The sequence below is a fragment of the Salmo salar genome, chromosome 09 (genome assembly GCF_965601325.2).
Source record: "Salmo salar chromosome 09, fSalSal1, whole genome shotgun sequence".
NCBI classification, from domain to species: Eukaryota; Metazoa; Chordata; class Actinopteri; order Salmoniformes; family Salmonidae; genus Salmo; species Salmo salar.
The window spans coordinates 44,237,501-44,259,211 of NC_138299.1; the positions used below are offsets into that span (position 1 = coordinate 44,237,501).

The following is a 21,711-nucleotide window of genomic DNA, read 5'->3' on the forward strand; positions in this document are numbered from 1 at the left end:
AGACACACACTCACACTGAGACAGACACACTGAGACAGACAGACACAGAGTCAGACACAGACAGACACACTGCGACAGACACACACACACTGCGACAGACACACACACTGAGACACACACACACTGAGACACACACACACTGAGCACACACACACTGGACAGACAGACAGACAGACAGACAGACAGACAGACAGACAGACAGACAGACAGACAGACAGACAGACAGACAGACAGACAGACAGACAGACAGACAGACAGACAGACAGACAGACAGACACTGCTAGCTACTACTACACACACTTACAGACAAGCGCACACAAACGGACAGACTGCTACGATGCAACCAACACTATGTGGTCAACCAAGGCCTGCATCCCAGAAAAGCCCTGTTTGATTTATCTAGCATTTTAAATGATTAATAACACTCCCTTTCTGGCTTTACATCACTGCACTCCTACACACAGCGACACACACAAACACACACACACACCTAGACACACACACACACACACACACACACCCAGACACACACACCTAGACACACACACACACCTAGACACACACCTAGACACACACACACACCTAGACACACACCCAGACACACGCACACCCAGACACACACACAGACACACACACACACACCTAGACACACACCCAGACACACGCACACCTAGACACACACCCAGACACACGCACACCCAGACACACACACAGACACACACACACACACCTAGACACACACCCAGACACACACACACCCAGACACACACACAGACACACACCTAGCCACACACACACACACCTAGACATACACCTAGACACACACACACACACCTAGACACACACACCTAGACACACACACACACCTAGACACACACCTAGACACACACACACACCTAGACACACACCCAGACACACACACACCCAGACACACACACACACAGACACACACACACACAGACACACACACACACACACACCTAGACACACAGACACCCAGACACACACACACACACGCACGCATTGTATATCTGTAGGTACCAGTCCTCACACTACAGAGAAAATCTATTTTTTTTTAAATCAGCAGCTTATCTTTATCTTCATTTATCTAATTAAAATAATCCTTATCCTGCATTACATCACTCTGCAGAAAAACACACACACACACACACACTCACCAGTAATAAGCCATATCTGCTACCAAGCATACTGCTACACAAACATACTGCTAAAGAAACATACTGCTACAGAAACATACTGCTACAACTAATGCCTGTCTACGTAAATATACAGTCATAATAATAATGCTGCTAATATACCTAATAATTTCATAACCCTGCTCTTGAATTTGATCACTCCGTAGCAACGTCTGGGGATAGACCCAGTATACTCCGTAGCAACGTCTGGGGATAGACCCAGTATACTCCGTAGCAACGTCTGGGGATAGACCCAGTATACTCCGTAGCAACGTCTGGGGATAGACCCAGTATACTCCGTAGCAACGTATGGGGATAGACCCAGTATACTCCGTAGCAACGTCTGGGGATAGACCCAGTATACCCCGTAGCAACGTCTGGGGATAGACCCAGTATACTCCGTAGCAACGTATGGGGATAGACCCAGTATACTTCATAGCAACGTCTGGGGATAGACCCAGTATACTCCATAGCAACGTCTGGGGATAGACCCAGAATACTCCATAGCAACGTATGGGGATAGACCCAGTATACTCCGTAGCAACGTCTGGGGATAGACCCAGTATACACTGTAGCAAAGTCTGGGGGATAGACCCAGTATACTCCGTAGCAAAGTCTGGGGATAGACCCAGTATACTTCGTAGCAACGTCTGGGGATAGACCCAGTATACTCCGTAGCAACGTCTGGGGATAGACCCAGTATACTTCTTAGCAACGTCTGGGGATAGACCCAGTATACTTCGTAGCAACGTCTGGGGATAGACCCAGGATACTCCGTAGCAACGTCTGGGGATAGACCCAGTATACACCCTACAAAACATTCAGAACACCTTCCTAATATTGAGTTGCACCCCACCTCTTTTTGCCATCAGAACAGGTTAAATTCATCAGGACATGGACTCTACAAGGTGTTTTGACACCATTCCACAGGGATGCTGGCTCATGTTGACTCCAATGCTTCCCACAGTTGTGTCAAGTTGGCTGGATGTCCTTTGGGTTGTGGACCATTCCTGATACACACTGGAAACTGTTGAGCATGAAAAATCCAGGAGCATTGCAGTTCTTGACACACAAAAAAAGTGTGTGCCTGGCACCTACTACCATACCCAGTACAAAGGCACTTAAATATTTTGTCTTGACCATTCACCCCCTGAATGGCACACATACACAATCCACATCTCAATTGTCTCGAAGCTTAAAAATCATTTTTTAACCTGTCTCCTCCCTTTCAGCTACACTGATTGAAGTGGATTTTATGTTTTGTACCCCCAGTGTATAATACACATTCCTTTCATTCCACAACAGTAGAACTAAAAAATGTCATTATTATAAATGGACATTGTGTTATTATTATTATGCTTGTTTGATATGTAGGTCTATGTTTGTTTTTTTTTACTGTTGCTTTATATTTATTATAGGTTAATCTCTTTCACCCTGATTTTTGTTTCTGTCATTTGACACCAATGTGTAATCTGTCCTTGCACAGTTTTTACACACATGCACACACATCAACACGCACGCACGCTCGCGCATACACACAAACACATTCTCACCACACAGGCCTATACAGGGTCAGTCAGAGTAAATTGCAGCACCTTTCTCAGAAACATACAATCACTGTGAGCTGTTGGACCTCGTTTTATTTAGAAAGGCATGACCGAATTGATAAAACCAGAGATCATTTTTCCTCCCTCTTGTATCTTTAATCACGCCTTTACATCTTGTTGTGTGTTGTTGCTTTGATCTGCATTAAATTGCGTGTGATTGTGACGAACTCAACAAAAACAATATAATAGTCTAACATTTTTTTTTTTATCTGCCGAAAGTATCTTATAATCATCCGACAAGAAAAAGAACATCGAAACAATTGTGTTTTGTTTTATCCATATAGAAACGACAGAATTAAATTAAATAAAAGAGCATCCTCAATAATATTGCGAGTAGTATTATGTGACAAATATTGTGTTCCCTCTCCCGCCCATACGGATTAACGTTACATTGAGAACCCTTTGGCCGTTTTCGGTTGATTTGTCAGAGCAGTTAATCGTCTGCCAACCAGCGCCCAGAAAGCAGGACAGCCAAATTATACCTCGCACCAACCCCAGCCGTGCGCCCTGCAGCCACTACCGCTAAATCCCACCACCACAGATAACCATGGCAGAGAATCAGTATGGTTTACACGACCGCAAAAACCACTCAGACATTTCATTCAAATTTTCTTCTCGAATAGGGTCTATTTATTTTATTGAAATGATTGAATAACAAAACGTTTTCGTTGTATATTGGGCTATAATATTTTATTTTTGCAGGAAGTATAGGCCTAATATTAGTGTAATAATATCCATGAAAAACATTACCGTTTCAAACAAAATATGATGTATTTTGTGAGAAGAAAAAAAAACTGCTGGATGAAATATATATTTTTTCCAATTTTGAATCATGATTTGAAAATGTACCAATAAAATTAAACATAGCTAGAATCAGTTATGTGTATTTCAAAGGATCATTGTAATGGAGAGCATAGCCGCTGGCTTTTAGGCCTTGCGGTGTGAGAAAGAGACGTTTCACAGCGGTCACGCCCATTTCTAAGGCATATGTCTGTACGTTGAAAAAAACGTGATTAGGAGTTTCCCTGCATTCTGATGTATTCACTAAGCCTATTAACACTGGAAATCCGACACATTGAATGTGTGGCACAATGATAAACTACACACGTCGCCCCTTTTGCTGATCAAATTGCAGTGTTTTATTCCACCACGACTGGTGAAGGTGCTGAGCAAACCTTTATTGGAAAAAAAAACGTTAGGTCAAAACGTGACAATTTTAACCAACATTTTGTCATATCTTACATTCATTTTTTTTTTTTTACAGGAATTTATCGAAGCCTTTTTTTTACACTTTAGGTCACATATCTTCCTATTTATGATTTAAAACATGAAACGATGTAAAACAAAATGTAAGTAATTGCATGATGTAACATAAAACATGCAGAGAGTTGATCCATGGGTATTATACGACTAGAGCCAATTCGTTTAGTCTTAAAAAAAAAGATATATATAAAAACTGTTAGATATTGATTATATCAAAATCCATACGGCAAAAACACCACCATGTTCATAAATGTCATACGAAACGTACTGTAGCCCACCAGCACTTCAACAACACCCTCCCTCAACGCTCAGCAGAGCTCACCAGCTCATTTTGGATTTCATACTGAACGAATTCAACCACGTCAAAAAAAAAAACATCCTTTTCCTGCGTTATTTTTACACTCCAACTACAGACTCACATGACAATAAATATTTTACTCTAACGTATTTATATAATTCTTTCAGGTTGTTTGTTATGTTTTATCATATGTAATAGCTACAAATGAACAACTATGTCTGTGAAAAAAATGTCGAAATGGAGACAACGCGTTCTTCTCGTAGATTTTTTTCTAAATTCGTCTACTTCGTTAAAATGTGCATGTAAGAAATACGATTTTAGATGGAAAGTGGGAATAGCAAATGTCTGGTCTCCAACAAGGTGTCTGCAGCCTGGGGCTATCATTGGAACGTAGAAGGTCATGTTCCCATATCAAATGTTAAAGCAGTACTTCATGTCTGTTTTAGCTTACACTATCAAACCGGAAATATATTCCTAAACTTAGTTTCATGGACATATGTGTTGTTATGCCAACCAAACCGGTAATACTTAGAATCACTGTGTTTACTCTGAACCGTCAATGACATTTTACATTACCCGGCGCACGCTGACAGTCGTAAGACACTGACACCCGTATCAATTTTTCAACACTACTTTGAAGGTGAGAACGAGAGTTGTAGAAAGCAAACGTATATTTAGCGTCGCTTATACCCCTTATAATGCCCTAACGCTCTGTTTTTGATAAGGATTAATTATTCAGATTATTAATATTGGATATGGGAGCGGAAAGTGCCAGTGTCCACGAGCTGAGCGATGTGATCATACTTCTATCCGTTCTGGGGGCTTGTCCATGCTTGTCACCCTGGACTTCTTGAACGCGGAATGGGGAGCAAGCCGATATGACCGGAATTCCCCACTTCATACCCATAAGCCACCCTGCAGCAGGTAGCGACCTTATTCGCTTTAGCGTCGATATCATTCATGGTCTTGTGTTTCCGGTCGATTTATAATATAGCCTATTGCAGTACCTACTTTTGAATCGGTAGATTTGACAACATGCCGACTTTCTCAACGTCCAACTTGTTTCAGTAGACTGTCAACAGCCGAAACTACAAGCATGTTGAAAATGTCTACCAAACATCCCCATTCCAACCCAAATATTAGTCTATTCGTTCCTAACGAACGATTAGAACGATTTGGAATGCTTCGTTAGTAATGACAAGAGCCCGTTGGCATTCGAATAGAGAGCACCACTGACCTTAGTTATGAGATAATATCCAAAGCATAATAATCCGACAATAAACTCCGATAACGTTTAGATCCCGGTTCGGTAAAATACAGAGTAGACTGAACAAAAACCACGCCGATGAGAACGAGACTTCCGACACAGTAATAGCCGTTAAACCGGGATTATACCTGGATGTTCTTTCCTCAGTTCCTCTCCTGTCGGTCTCCGCCACAGTGCATCACAAGAGCGGCGCTCTAGCTCGGTGAGACTGGCGGCCGGTCACGGGATGTTCACACACAGCCCGCCCTCTCCTGGTCTCTCCTCTCCTCAGCACCACCGCCGCCGCCGCGCGCGCACCATTAAAGCCGTAGACTGGGAGACACAGCAGTGAAGGCATTCCTTCTCACTCACGGAACATGCTGAGGCATGTGTGTGTTTGTGTTTGGTAGAGACTGGGTTAGGCTACTTCACACTTTAGATGTAACACAATGGGTTACAACATCGGTGGGTGGTTTCAGTACACCCTCCAAGACTGAGGATAGACATGCCACTTCCCAAACATCAGTGGAATGTGGAAAAGTTGATAATAACTCACTTCATACTGAAAATAAAAATGTGGTTTTTACAAACTGTGATGTGCAAACCTATCTCCATTAATATATACTGAGTGGACAAAACATTAAGTACTCTTTCCATGATAGACTGACCAGGTGAATCCAGGTGAAAGATATGATCCTTTATTGATGTCACCTGTTAAATCCACTTCAATAAGTGTAGATGAAGGGGAGGAGACAGGTTAAAGAAGGATTTTTAATACATACATGGATTGTGTATGTGTGCCATTCAGAGTGTGAATGGTCAAGACAAAATATTTAAGTGCCTTTGAACGGGATATGGTAGTAGGTGCTAGGCACACCGTTTTTTGTGTCAAGAACTGCAACGCTGCTGTTTTTTTTACACTCAACAGTTTCCTGTGTGTATCAGGAATGTTCCACCACTGAAAGGACATCCAGACAACTTGACACAACTTTGTGAATGTTTGGCATCAAAATGGGTCAGTATCCCTGTGGAACGCTTTCAACACCTTGTAGAGTCCATGACTTGACGAATTGAGCCTGTTCTGAGGGCAAAAAGGGGGGTGCAACTCAATATCAGGAAGGTGTTCCTAATATTTGGTATACTCACTGTAATTGAGTCCAAAAATGTAGCTCAGTTGTAGCTCAACGCCGAGACAGTGAGTTCGATTCCCGGGAACACTTATTCATAAAAAATGTATGACTAAGTCGCTTTGGATTTTTTTTTAAAGTGTCTGCTAAATGGAATTTATTATAATAAATATATAAGGGATAAATATATGTTTTCTAGACTTTCAAACTGTCTGACATCCTCCACATTTTCGGAGAGAGACACTCGGATGAGACTGCCAGCGCCTGACTCTATCATATTCCAGAACCGTGGGTGAGTCTCAATAGTGTTTTTATTTAACCTCTATGGGCTAGGTTGAATCCTGTGGCGCGTTATTCAAATACCTTAGAAATGCTATTACTTCAATTTTAAAAAAATATGACTATTTTACACCATTTTAAAGATAAGACTCTCGTTAATCTAACCACACTGTCCGATTTCAAAAAGGCTTTACAACGAAAGCAAAACATTAGATTATGTCAGCAGAGTACCAAGCCAGAAATAATCAGACACCCATTTTTCAAGCTAGCATATAATGTCACATAAACCCAAACCACAGCTAAATGTAGCACTAACCTTTGATGATCTTCATCAGATGACAACCCTAGGACATTATGTTATACAATACATGCATGTTTTGTTCAATCAAGTTCATATTTATATCAAAAAACAGCTTTTTACATTAGCATGTGACTAGCATGTGACTAGCATTCCCACCGAACACTGCCGGTGAATTTACTAAATTACTCACGATAAAACGTTCACAAAAAGCATAACAATTATTTTAAGAATTATAGATACAGAACTCCTCTATGCACTCGATATGTCCGATTTTAAAATAGCTTTTCGGTGAAAGCACATTTTGCAATATTCTCAGTAGATAGCCCGGCATCACAGGGCTATCTATTTAGACACCCAGCAAGTTTAGCACTCACCAAAGTCAGATTTACTATAAGAAAAATGTTATTACCTTTGTTGTCTTCGTCAGAATGCACTCCCAGGACTTCTACTTCAATAACAAATGTTGGTTTGGTCCAAAATAATCCATCGTTATATCCAAATAGCGGCGTTTTGTTCGTGCGTTCAAGACACTATCCTAAAGGGTAAATAAGGGTGGCGAGCATGGCGCAATTCGTGACAAAAAAATTCTAAATATTCCATTACCGTACTTCGAAGCATGTCAACCGCTGTATAAAATCAATTTTTATGCCATTTTTCTCATAAAAAAGCGATAATATTCCGACCGGGAATCTGCGTTTAGGTAAACAGACAAAGGAAAAGAAAGCATTCGGTCGATGCGGGCACGCGCCTAAGCCCATAGTACTCTGAGTGGCCACTTGCCAAAAGCGATAAAGTGTTTCAGCCAGAGCCTGCCTCGATATCGTTCAGCTTTTTCCCGGGCTCTGAGAGCCTATGGAAGCCGTAGGAAGTGTCACGTTATTGCACAGATCCTGTGTCTTCAATAAAAAGAGCCAAGATGAAACACTACTTCTCAGACAGGCCACTTCCTGCTTGAAATCTTCTCAGGTTTTGGCCTGCCATATGAGTTCTGTTATACTCACAGACACCATTCAAACAGTTTTAGAAACTTTAGGGTGTTTTCTATCCAAAGCCAATAATTATATGCATATTCTAGTTACTGGGCAGGAGTAGTAACCAGATTAAATCGGGTACGTTTTTTATCCGGCTGTGTCAATACTGCCCCCTAGCCCTAACAGGTTAAGTGTGATCTAAAGGCAGGATAGGTGAAAGCAATAATGGCGAACTCCCGTGGAACTTATTATTATTTGACTCACCTGTCCTGTGCTCTTTGCCCCACCTGTTTTGAGCCCTCTGTTTGAGATTCTTCAAAGTAGCCACCCTTTGCGTTGATGACAGATTTGCACACTCTTGGCATTCTCTCAACCAGCTTCACCTGGAATGCTTTTCCAACAGTCTTGAAGGAGTTCCCACATATGCTCACTTGTTGGCTGCTTTTCCTTCACTCTGCGGTCCAACCCATCCCAAACCATCTCAATTTGGTTGAGGTTGGGCGATTGTGGAGGCCAGGTCATCCGATGCAGCACTCCATTACTCCCCTTCTTGGTAAAATAGTGTACACAGCCTCGAGGTATGTTGGGTCATTGTCCTGTTGAAAAACAAATGATAGTCCCACTGAGCCCAAACCAGATGGGATGGCGTATCGCTGCAGAATACTGTGGTAGCCATATCACCTCCTCCATGCTTTAAGGTGGGAAATACACATGCAGAAATCATCCGTTCACCCACACCGAATCTCAAAGACACGGCGGTTGGAACCAAAAATGTCCAATTTGGACTCCAGACCAAAGGACAAATTTCCACCTGTCTAATGCCCATTGCTCGGGTTTCTTGGTCCAAGCAAGTCTCTTCTTATTATTGGTGTCATTTAGAAATCCCGCTATGCCCTACGACGAACCATGAAACAGGCAAAGCGCCAAGACAGGACTAAGATCGAATCGTACTACACCGGCTCCGATGCTCGTCGGATGTGGCAGGGTCTGCAAACTATTACAGACTACAAAGAGAAGCGCAGCCAAGAGATGCCAAATGACACAAGCCTACCAGACAAGCTAAATAAATTCTATGCTCACTTCGAGGCAAGTAACACTGAAACATGCATGAGAGCATCAGCTGTTCTGGACGATTGTGTGATCACGCTCTCTGCAGCCGATGTGAGTAAGACCTATAAACAGGTAAACATTCACAAGGCCGCAGGGCCAGGCGGATTACCAGGATGGGCAGTGCATGCTCGGAGTACACAACTGGCAAGTGTCTAAACTGACATTTTTAACCTCTCCCTATCCGAGTCTGTAATACCAACTTGATGTTTTAAGCAGACCACCATAGTGCTTGGTAAACTGCCTAAATGACTATCGACCCAGAGTACTCACGTCTGTAGCCATGAAATGCTTTGAAAGGCTTGCCATGGCTCACATCAACACCATTATCCCAGAAACCCTAGACCCACTCCAATTTGCATACCGCACCAACAGATCCACAGATGATGCAATCTCTATTGCACTCCACACTGCCATTTCACACCTGGACAAAAGGAACACCTATGTGAGAATGCTATTCATTGACTACAACTCAGTGTTTTACACCATAGTGCCCTCAAAGCTCATCACTAAGCTAAGGACCCTGGGACTAGACACCTCCCTCTGCACCTGAATCCTGGACTTCCTGACTGGCCGCCCCCAGGTGGTAAGGGTAGGTAGCAACACATCCGCCACACTGATCCTCAACACGGGGGCCCCTCAGGGTTGCTGATTCAGTCCCCTCCTGTACACCCTGTTCACTCATGACTGCACGGCCAGGCATGACTCCAACACCATCATTAAGTTTGCTGATGACACAATAGTGGTAGGCCTGATCACTGACAACGATGAGAGAGCCTATAGGGAGGTCAGAGACCTGACCGTGTGGTACAAGGACAATAACCTCTCCCTCAATGTGATCAATACAAAGGAGATGATTGTGGACTACAGGAAAAGGAGGACCGATCACGCCCCCATTCTCATGGACGGGGCCGTAGTTAAGCAGGATGAGAGCTCCATGGCGTCCACATCATCATAGCATGGTCCAAGCACACCAAGACAGTCGTGAAGAGGGCGCGACAAAACCTATTCCCCCTCAGGAGACTGAAAGGATTTGGCATGGGTCCTCAGATCCTCAAAAGGTTTTACAGCTGCACCATCGAGAGCATCCTGATGAGTTGCATCACTGCCTGGTCTGACAACTCCTCAGCCTCTGACCGCAGTACAGAGGGTAGAGCGTACGGCCCAGTACATCATTGGGGCCAAGCTTCCTGCCACCCAGGACCTCTATACCAGGCGGTGTCAGAGGAAGGCCCTAAAAATTGTCAGACTCCAGCCACCCTAGTCAGAGACTGTTCTCTCTCTCCTACCGCACGGCAAGCAAAACCGGAGGGCCAAGTCTAGGTCCAAGAGGCTCCTAAATATCTTCTACTCCCAAGCCATAAGACTCGTGAACATCTAATCACATGGCTACACAGACTATTTGCAGTGCTCTTCCCCGGAACGCTGCTGCTACTCTCTGCTATTATCAATGCGTAGTCACTACATGTACATATTACCTCTATTACCTTGACACCGGTGCCTCTTATCTCGTACTTTTTGGGGGTGTTTTCTTAAAACGGCATTGTTGTTTAAGGGCTTGTAAGTAAGCATTTCACTGTAAGGTCTACAACTGTTGTATTCGGCGCAATGTGACAAATACAATTTGATTTGATTTTTGTCTGAAGTATAGCACAGTACTGGAGGTGTGTTCAGTATCATGATATAAAACACTTCACATCTCACACACACACACACACACACACACACACACACACACACACACACACACACACACACACACACACAATCCCCTTCCCAAACCATCTCTTAGACACATAGGGAGTTTGTTATTCCTGCCAAACTGCTCTGTGGTCTTTTTACGGTGTGGCTGACTGAGACATAAAGACAGAGGAAAGGATCTAATTACTCACTGTGTTAGCTAAGTCTCTCTCTCTCTCACACACACACACACACACACACACACGCATGCATGCACACACACGCACGCACACATACACACAAACAAACAAACGCATGTAATCACACACAAACACACAGACACGCAATTAAAGCTCACACACCACTAACACTACTACTACTAACACTACAAACACTACTACTAACACTACTGCTAATACTACTACCAACACTACTACTAATACTACTACTTCCCTACAGGGACACTTGAGACAGTTAGTAAAACCACTCTCTCAGTGGGAATTCAGTAGTTTGAGGAGAACGAGAGGAGGAGATGTCAATCTGTGCTTTTCTATTATGCCACCTCTTATCGGCAGATTCACTGAGAGGCCTGTGGAGAAAATTGCCTCAGACCAGAGGGGGGGGGGGGGGGGGGGGGGGGGAGAGGTGCCTGCCTGACATGCTGACCACACCACTCGCGTTACTTGCGCAAGTGTTGCAAAATAAATGTACACATACATGTTATTCAATCATTACACCCACTGGTCGCACGTGTTAGCGAGTGTCTGCGTGGCCAGGCGTTAAGATAGAACTTGGTTCAATTTGTGACACTCAACGCATTGCAAGTCCTGCCTCTCCTATCTCCTCATTGTTTTTTATTGGCATATATCCACGTGGGTGAATGAAAGGTCAACTGAGGTCCACGCTCAGTCCATCTTTGTGGTAATGCACTGTAAAGTTGGTTGCCAACCACAATATAAAGTCCAAAGAAGAGAGACACCTTGGAAAGCCTACAACTACAATCGTTTTTTCAAAAAACAAGCCTGAAACTCTTTCTAAAGACTGTTGACATCTAGTGGAAGCCATAGGAACTGCAATCTGGAAGGAATTCTTTTGAATATCCCACAGGCTTGCATTGAAATGGCCTGTGATCAACAACAACAAAAAACAATTCAGATGGATTCTCCTCGGGTTTTTGCCTGCCATATCAGTTATGTTATACTCACAGACATTATGTTAACAGTTTTAGAAACTTCAGAGGGTTTACTATCCAATTCTATCTATCTATCCAATTATATGCATATCCTAGCTTCTGGGTCTGAGTAACAGGCATTTTACTTTGGGCACGTCAGTCATACGGAATTCAGGATACTGCCCCCTATGGGGCTCCACTTCTCTCATAGAACTGGAGTTACAACAGTCTTGTCACATATGCCTCTCTCAGAGAAAAGCGCAGACCCTGCACCTTTCCCTCTTAGTTAAAGTCCTGCCATCTGCTACGCTGAGTACAGACTGAACGGGAGAGTGTGTGTGTGTGTGTGTGTGTGTGTGTGTGTGTGTGTGTGTGTGTCGTGTGTGTGCCTGTGTCAGTACGTGTCTTCATGAGTGCCTGTGTGTGAGTGCTCTCATGGCTGTGTGTGTATATGTTAGCCATATCTCTCTCTCCTGTCCCATAAAACAGGAGATAATGTAACAGTCCACACAGTGAAGTAGGAGCCTCATCAAGACATCGTCTGGGTAGCTCATTATTCCCTCTGTCACTAATGTGCATCCCAAATAGCACCCTGTTCCCTATGTAGTGTACTAACAGACTCTGGACAAAGTAGTGCACTATATAGGGAATATGGTGCCATTTGGGACACAGTCCATGACAGTGGCGGTCTCTCTTCATCTCCCTGGGCTGATATACTGTTACTAATAACCGTTTTGTGGCATAGCTACTGTTACTAATCACCTTGTTGTGGCACAGCTACTGTTACTAATCACCTTGTTGTGGCATAGCTACTGTTACTAATCACCTTGTTATGGCACAGCTACTGTTACTAATCACCTTGTTGTGGCATAGCTACTGTTACTAATCACCTTGTTATGGCATAGCTACTGTTACTAATCACCTTGTTGTGGCATAGCTACTGTTACTAATCACCTTGTTATGGCATAGCTACTGTTACTAATCACCTTGTTGTGGCATAGCTACTCTTACTAATCATCCTTCCTTCCTGTATGTCTTATCTCTCTATACATCCCCTTCCAGTTCTGTCGCACACGCCTTTAGAAGAACAGTTCATTAACCTCTCTCTCTTTCCTCCTCTTTCCCTCTCTCCCTCTCTCGTCTGTGTGCTTTGTGTTACTCTCTCCATTACTTCTCTCTACCCGTCTATCTCTCCGTCTCCCTCTGGTTCCCTTTAACTTCCTCTCCTTCAGTCTCTGCCTTCTTACTTTCCTGTTTCTCTACCAAAAGTGAAATTCTGATATTGTATACGTGAGCCCCTATATAATATTTAATTGTGCTTTGTCAGGATAATGTTCTAAACATGAATTCCTAAAGCCTCACGCAGAGCTGAGCACAATCAATTCCATTTACTTCACTCGAGCAGCTTCTTCAGCTGTTCATGTTCAGCTGATTACCATTTGGCCTGTACAGTGTTCCAGATCCTGAACCATACCCTGTTCTCTCTCTCCCCCTCTCCCTCTTTCTATACATCCCTTTCTCCCTTTCCATCTCTCTGGCCTCCCTGTCAGCCCTCTTCAAACATAATTATCATAATTACGTAAAAGCCATCTTTCTTTCAATTCTTCAACGTGGCCATTGCCTCTCTCGCCAAGTGGAACGTATTACCACTCCAGCCCAGTGTTCTCGGCTTTAAATAGCATCTGTACCATGGACATGGGAAACGACTGCAGTGTACCGGGTGACGTGTTTTCTGAAGACAACATTGGGTGTATTGGGTTTCTAGTCTGATGGTGTATGGTACTGTACAGTCCTAACTCTACCTCAGGTCCTTCAGTTCTATTCTGACGTGTATGGTACTGTACAGTCCTAACTCTACCTCAGGTCCTCCAGTTCTAGTCTGATCTCACACACACTGGAATGAGGTTTTAACCAATCAGCATTCAGGGCTGGACCCATCCAGTCTATAATATCCGTAACATATTCCCTTCAGGGTTATGTATTATTAGTACAGAGCACACCATGGAGAGGACAATAGATCATGTAGGTTGAGCGGATCACATCATACTGTTGATCTTTGCTTGTACCCACATGTAGCTTTTCAATTCAGTTTCTATGTAGCTTTTCAATTCAGTTTCTATGTCAATCTTCTATGTACCTGTGAGTTATAAAGAGGGAGAGAAATACTGTGAGAGTACAATGGGTTCGTGAGGGATAGCAAGAGAGAGAGCAAGAGAGAGAGAGAAAGAAAGAGGGAGCAAGAAAGAGGGAGGGAGCGAGCTAGAGAAAAATAACCAAGAATTCACAAAATGGGGAAAACACCTAATTGAGACTCTGCATGCAGAATTCTGCAGAAATATCCCCTGTGTACAACATAAAGCACCAAATAATGCATGCAGAGCAGAATTAGGCCGATAACCCTCTAATTATCAAAATCCACAAAGAGACGGTAAATTCTACAACCACCTAAAAGGAAGCAATTCCCAAACCTTCCATAACAAAGCCAACACCTACAGAGAGATGAACCTGGAGAAGAGTCACCTAAGCAAGCTGGTCCTGGGGCTCTGTTCACAAACACAAACAGACCCCACAGAGCCCCAGGACAGCCACACAATTAGACCCAACCAAATCCTGAGAAAAGAAAAATAATAATTTCCAATGTGTCAAGTAATTAACCAAAAAACAGCGCAAACTAGAAGGCTATTTCACCCTAAGCAGAGAGTACACAGTACCAGAATACCTGTCCACTGTGACTGACCCAAACTTAAGGAAAGCTTTGACTATGTACAGACTCAGTGAGCATAGCCTTGCTATTGAGAAAGGTCGCCGTAGGTAGACCTGGCTCTCAATAAAAGACAGGCTATGTGCACACTGCCCACAAAATGAGGTGGAACCTGAGCTGCAGTTCCTAACCTCCTGACAAATGTATGACCATATTAGTAACACATATTTCCTTCAGATTACACAGGTCCACAAAGATTTTTTAAATAAACCCGATATTGAGAAACTCCCATATTTACTGGGTGAAATGCCACAGTGTGCCATCACAGCAGCAAGATTTGTAACCTTTTGCCACAAGAAAAGGACAACCAGTGAACAAACACCATTGTAAATACAACCCTTATTGATGATTAGGAGAGCAAAAGAGAGAGGGAGAGCAAGAGAGAGAGAGAGGCAAGAGATAGTGAGAGAGCTAAAGCAAGAGAGCAAGAGCAAGAGAGGGAGGGAAACTGATCGAGTACCTCTTTCATGTGCTTGACTTGAAATTATGACAATTTTAAAGGTCAGACCAAAGTATTTCAGCTCGCCGTGTTCAAAACGCTGCCCACAATATGTCCTTGCCTCACTGCACTAACAACTCTAAATGTTTTTTGGCTAAAAACATTTCTGTACAAAATCAGAATAAGTTAGAACCGGGGGATATTCCGTGAGGTATGAGAGCTACAAATGATCATAATTAAGATAAATGCTACTTCAAGTTATTTTCTTGACCTTGGTTTGACATGTCTTTATGTCTTACTGAGAGAAAATATGAATATTCCTCATCAGAAGCCGCAGCGGTCTAACTATGAGGAACTGACCACAATTATCCAACGCAGAGAGAGATCAGTGTCTAATGAACCAGCGCTACCTTGAAGAGAGAAGAGGATATAGATAGCAGAACATTTAATTTGCTCTTGTATGTTTCAATCACAATGCTTTCATGATGGCTGATTTTGGAGTCGCTTTCAGAAGCACACAAAACACAATACTGTGTGTAGATTTGTTTGAAAGTTTGGCACTTTCACCACTTAGATGTAGCAGAGTATCACGTTTCAGGAATGATCCAGGCGCAGACAATGTTGAAGAAATGAAAGTTTATTCTTTAAATGGTCAGGCAAATGACAGGTCAAGGCAGTCAGGGGTCAATAATCCAGAGAGGGTGTAAGGCATCGGAACAGCAGGCGGGCTCAGGGTCAGGTCAGGAAGAGGTCGGTAATCAAGAGTAGAGGCAAAGGTACAGGCCGGTAGGCAGGCAGGCTCAGGGCAGGCAGGAATGGTAAAAAAACGAGAAACTACAAAACAGGGACTATAGCAAAGACTGGAGCAAGGAAGGTTTGAATGAACAAAATTAACTGGCACAGACATAAAACACAGGTATAAGTACCCAGGGGATAATGGGGAAGATGAACGGCACCTGGAGGGCGTGGAGACAAGCCCAAGTGAAACAGATCAGGGTGTGACAGTACCCCCCTCTCTAGGGATGCCACCTGGCGTCCTACCTGGGCACATACCTGGTTGAGTGGGATGCCGGCGTTGGAACTCAGAGATGAGGCCTGGGTCCAGGATGTCCCTAGCGGAGACCCAGCACCTCTCCTCTGGGCCATAACCCTCCAAGTCAACCGGGTACTGGAATCCCCTGCCCCGAGGTCGATTCTTCAGGAGACGTCGGACCCTGTACACTGGTTGGCCGTTGATGAGACAGGGCAGAGGGGTGGGCCAGGAAACAGGAGACAAAGGGCTGTGAGACATGGTTTTAATTCTAGACACAGGAAAGGTTGGAAGTATACCGAGGGTACGTGGCAAAAGAGGACAAATAGCAGAGGGGATAATGATCTTGGAGCGGGGGGGGAAAAGTCTCAGCTTCAGGGGGTGTAGCTGCGGGGTTACAGCGGCGTGCCACTGCATCTGGCTTGACCTTCTTGGATACCGGTCGGTGCTGTGGAAGCGAAGTGGCCCGGGACTTACTGAACCCCTCCCGGAGGTCCTGGTAATCCGCCGGGGCTGGTGGAGAGGTCCGGGGCAATTTCCAAGCCCACAGGAAGACTTCCCGGGTCGGGCAGAGCTGACTTCAGGCAATGAGTGTGGTAGAACGGGCTCCAGCCCACGATGGCATCAGTAGACGAGTCAATCGAGGGATTGTGTCGCTGGAGCCAGGAGAAACCCAATACCACAGGAACCTGCAGAGACTCAAATAGCAGGAATTAGATCGTCTCGCTGTGTTTCCCCAACACTCGTAGGTTGATGGGGGTGGTATGCTGGGTGACCCGGCCTATAGAGGGCCCGTCCAGCACACTAACATCCATGGGAATGGAGAGGGGTTGACAGGTCAAGGCAGGCAGGGGTCAATAATCCAGAGAGGGTGTAAGGCAGCGGAGCAGCAGATGGGCTCAGGGTCAGGTCGGTAATCCAGAGTAGAGGAACAGGCAAAGGTACAGGTCAGCAGTCAGGCAGGAATGATCAAAAACCGGGAAACTAGAAAACAGGGACTATAGCAAAGACAGGAGCAAGGGAAACCGCTAGTAGGTTTGAATGAACAAAACAAACTGGCAAAGACAAACAGAAAACACAAATATAAATACCCAGGGGATAATGGGGAAGATGAGCGACACCTGGAGGGGGGTGGGGACAAGCACAAGGACAGGTGGAACAGATCAGGGTGTGACAAAAAGAGTAACTTCAAATGATTGTGATGGTTTAAAGTGGGACCGCAATTTCCACTTTTGTCATATACAGTCTCATTTCATAATTTTCATGTACTGTAAATGTTGTTATGTAGGTAAAGGTTTCAGTTACAGTGCCTTGTGAAAGTATTCGGCCCCCTTGAACTTTTCGACCTTTTGCCACATTTCAGGCTTCAAACATAAACATATAAAACTGTATTTTTTTGTGAAGAATCAACAAGAAGTGCGACACAATCATGAAGTGGAATGAAATTGATTGGATATTTCAAACTTTTTTAACAAATAAAAAACAGAAAAATTGGGCGTGCAAAATTATTCAGCCCCCTTAAGTTAATACTTTGTAGCGCCACCTTTTGCTGCGATTACAGCTGTAAGTCGCTTGGGGTATGTCTATCAGTTTTGCACACCGAGAGACTGAAATTTTTGCCCATTCCTCCTTGCAAAACAGCTCGAGCTCAGTGAGGTTGGATGGAGAGCGTTTGTGAACAGCAGTTTTCAGTTCTTTCCACAGATTCTCGATTGGATTCAGGTCTGGACTTTGACTTGGCCATTCTAACACCTGGATATGTTTATTTGTGAACCATTCCATTGTAGATTTTGCTTTATGTTTTGGATCATTGTCTTGTTGGAAGACAAATCTCCGTCCCAGTCTCAGGTCTTTTGCAGACTCCATCAGGTTTTCTTCCAGAATGGTCCTGTATTTGGCTCCATCCATCTTCCCATTTATTTTAACCATCTTCCCTGCCCCTGCTGAAGAAAAGCAGGCCCAAACCATGATGCTGCCACCACCATGTTTGACAGTGGGGATAGGGTGTTCAGGGTGATGAGCTGTGTTGCTTTTACGCTAAACATAACGTTTTGCATTGTTGCCAAAAAGTTCGATTTTGGTTTCATCTGACCAGAGCACCTTCTTCCACATGTTTGGTGTGTCTCCCAGGTGGCTAGTGGCAAACTTTAACCTCTTACATCTAGACGTTCCACTAGCGGAACACCTGCTCCAATATCCAATGGTAGGCGTGGCGCAAATTACAAATTCCTCAAAAATCCCAAAACTTCAATTTTTCAAACATATGACTATTTTACACCATTTTAAAGACAAGACTCTCCTTTATCTAACCACACTGTCCGATTTCAAAAAGGCTTTACAGCGAAAGCAAAACATTAGATTATGTCAGCAGAGTACCCAGCCAGAAATAATCAGACACCCATTTTTCAAGCTAGCATATAATGTCACAAAAAACAAAACCACAGCTAAATGCAGCACTAACCTTTGATGATCTTCATCAGATGAAACGCCTAGGACATTATGTTATACAATACATGCATGTTTTGTTCAATCAAGTTCATATTTATATCAAAAACCAGCTTTTTACATTAGCATGTGACGTTCAGAACTAGCATTCCCACCGAACACTTCCGGTGAATTTACTAAATTACTCACGATAAACGTTCACAAAAAACATAACAATTCTTTTAAGAATTATAGATACAGAACTCATTTATGCAATCGAGGTGTCCGATTTTAAAATAGCTTTTCGGTGAAAGCACATTTTGCAATATTCTAAGTAGATAGCTCGCCATCACAGGCTAGCTATTTTGACACCCACCAAGTTTGACCCTCACCAAACTCAGATTTACTATTAGAAAAGTTTGATTACCTTTGCTGTTCTTCGTCAGAATGCACTCCCAGGACTTCTACTTCAATAACAAATGTTGGTTTGGTTCAAAATAATCCATAGTTATATCCAAATAGCGGCGTTTTGTTCGTGCGTTCAAGACACTATCCAAGAGTGACGAAGGGTTATGCGCCCGACGCGTTTCGTGACAAAGAATTTCTAAATATTCCATTACCGTACTTCGAAGCATTTCAAAAGCTGTTTAAAATCAATTTTTATGCTATTTTTCTCGTAAAAATGTGATAATATTCCGACCGGGAGTCGTTGTTTTCGTTCAAAGAGGAAAGAATAAAAAACATGGGGTCGCCTCGTGCACGCGCCTCCAGTCTCTGTTCTCTGATCGACCACTGTCAAAATGCGGTAATGTTTTTCAGCCAGGGCCTGCAAAGCCACCATTCAGCTTTTTGCCGCCTTCTGAGAGCCCATGGGAGCCGTAGGAAGTGTCACGTTACAGCAGAGATCCCCTGTTTTGGATAGAGATGATCAAGAAGGCCAAGAAATGGTCAGAGAGGGCGCTTCCTGTTTGGAATCTTCTCAGGTTTTGGCCTGCCAAATGAGTTCTGTTATACTCACAGACACCATTCAAACAGTTTTAGAAACTTTGGAGTGTTTTCTATCCAAAGCTAATAATTATATGCATATTCTAGTTTCTGGGCAGGAGTAATAATCAGATTAAATCGGGTAGGTTTTTTATCCGGCCGTGAAAATACTGCCCCCTATCCATAACAAGTTAAACGACACTTTTTATGGATATCTTTAAGAAACGGCTTTCTTCTTGCCACTCTTCCATAAAGTCCAGATTTGTGCAGTATACGACTGATTGTTGTCCTATGGACAGAGTCTCCCTCCTCAGCTGTAGATCTCTGCAGTTCATCCAGTGTGATCATGGGCCTCTTGGCTGCATCTCTGATCAGTCTTCTCCTTGTATGAGCTGAAAGTTTAGAGGGACGGCCGGGTCTTTGTAGATTTGCAGTGGTCTGATACTCCTTCCATTTCAATATTATCGCTTGCACAGTGCTCCTTGGGCTGTTTAAAGCTTGGGAAATCTTTTTGTATCCAAATCCGGCCTTAAACTTCTCCACAACAGTATCTCGGACCTGCCTGGTGTGTTCCTTGTTCTTCATGATGCTCTCTGCGCTTTAAACGGACATCTGAGACTATCACAGAGCAGGTGCATTTATACGGAGACTTGATTACACACAGGTGGATTCTATTTATCATCATTAGTCATTTATGTCAACATTGGATCATTCAGAGATCCTCACTGAACTTCTGGAGAGAGTTTCCTGCACTGAAAGTAAAGGGGCTGAATAATTTTGCACGGCCAATTTTTCAGTTTTTTATTTGTTAAAAAAGTTTGAAATATCCAATAAATTTCGTTCCACTTCATAATTGTGTCCCACTTGTTGTTGATTCTTCACAAAAAAATAGTTTTATATCTTTATGTTTGAAGCCTGAAATGTGGCAAAAGGTCGAAAAGTTCAAGGGGGCCGAATACGTTCGCAAGGCACTGTATGTGGTAAAGTGGCCAGACGGAAGCCACTCTCCAGTAAAAGGCACATGACAGCCCACATGACAAAACAAGATTCTCTGGTCTGATGAAACCAAGATTGAACTCTTTGGCCTGATTGCCAAGCGTCACGTCTGAAGGAAACCTGGCACCATCCCTACGGTGAAGCATGGTGGTGGCAACGTCATGCTGTCGGAATGTTTTCAGCGGCAGGGACTGGGAGACTAGTCAGGATCAAGGGAAAGATGAATGGAGATAAGTACAGAGATATCCTTAATGAAAACCTGCTCCAAAGCACTCAGGACCTCAGACTGTGGTGAAGGTTGAACTTCCAACAGGAAAACAACCCTAAGCACACAGCCAAGAAAACGCAGGAGTGGCTTCGGGACAAGTCTCTGAATGTCCTTGAGTGGCCCAGCCAGAACCTAGACTTAAACCCGATCGAACATCTCCACAGAGACGTGAAAATAGCTGTGTAGCGATGCTCCCCATCCAACCTGACAGAGGTTGAGAGGATCTGCAGAGAGGAATGGGAGAAACTCTCCAAATACAGGTGATCCAAGATTGTAGCGTCATACCCAGGAAGACTTGAGGCTGTGATCACTGCCAAAGGTTCTTCAACAAAGTACTGAGTAAATGTGTTATTTCAGTTTTCATTCATTTATAATTTGCAATACGTCTTAAAAACATGCTTTTTCTTTGTCATTGTGGGGTATTATGTGTATTGTCGTGTCTTTGTCGTCATTAAAAGTGAAGACTGTTATTTTATTTAATCAGTTCTCTGGAATTATTATTACGTGACTAAACTAATCATATAATTGTAATTAACTAGGAAGTTTGGGCACCATAGAAAGTC

The 21,711-nt window shown here is 43.5% G+C and overlaps 1 protein-coding gene across 1 annotated transcript in view; it reads right to left on the minus strand.

Moving 5' to 3' along the window:
- Positions 1-5,922, minus strand: part of LOC106611370 (neurexin-3a) — a 914,099-nt gene extending 908,177 nt beyond the window's left edge. Inside the window, exon 1 of the mRNA XM_082955793.1 lies at positions 5,602-5,922. The gene's annotated coding sequence lies outside the window, so the exon portion shown is untranslated. The remainder of the gene's footprint in view (positions 1-5,601) is intronic.
- Between the last annotated feature and the right edge of the window lie 15,789 nt (positions 5,923-21,711).